The sequence below is a fragment of the Morone saxatilis genome, unplaced genomic scaffold (assembly GCF_004916995.1).
Source record: "Morone saxatilis isolate NCDOM2014 unplaced genomic scaffold, NCSU_SB_2.0 Contig24, whole genome shotgun sequence".
NCBI classification, from domain to species: domain Eukaryota; kingdom Metazoa; phylum Chordata; class Actinopteri; family Moronidae; genus Morone; species Morone saxatilis.
Window position 1 is genome coordinate 6,765,896 of NW_023339807.1, and position 692 is coordinate 6,766,587.

Here is a 692-nt window from a genome sequence, read left to right on the forward strand (position 1 = left end):
GGCAGAGGGCTGTTTTGTGCCAAAGGAAGAGAACTCCTCAACCATTGACCAATTCAGAACAATCTCACTGCTAAGTGTAGAAGGCAAGATCTTTTTTTCTATACTGGCCAAGAGGATGACCTCGTACATGACAGAGAATGGATACATCAACACCGCTATCCAGAAAGGTGGAATTCCAGGCTTCCCTGGATGCCTGGAACACACCAGAGTTCTCAGTCAGCTGATCCGGGAGGCTAAAGCCAGGAAAGGCAACCTGACTGTTGTCTGGCTGGATTTGGCAAATGCCTATGGATCAATCCCTCACGCCCTCATCCATGCAGCATTAGACCACTACCACATCCCTCAGCACATCAAGGGAATATCACCAGCTACTTTGGCGGAATCCAGCTACGATTCAAGACGGCCCATTTTACAACTCAGTGGCAACGCCTGGAAAAGGGTATCGTAACTGGCTGCACAATCTCCCCCATCCTCTTCATTATGGGAATGAACCTCCTAATAACAGCTGCGGAGAAGGAAGCCTGGGGTCCAAAAATGGAGTCAGGCATCCGACAACCCCCAATAAGAGGTTACATGGACGACCTTACCGTGACAACCACAACCCATGTGGAGGCGAGGTGGGTGCTAACTGTTCTGGACCACATGGCAACGTGGGCCAGAATGAAGTTTAAGCCAAAGAAATCCAGGAGTAT

General features: G+C 49.7%; 1 pseudogene; it reads left to right on the plus strand.

Moving 5' to 3' along the window:
* The window catches only part of LOC118335706, a 2,236-nt pseudogene that overhangs the window by 906 nt on the left and 638 nt on the right, over positions 1 to 692 (plus strand).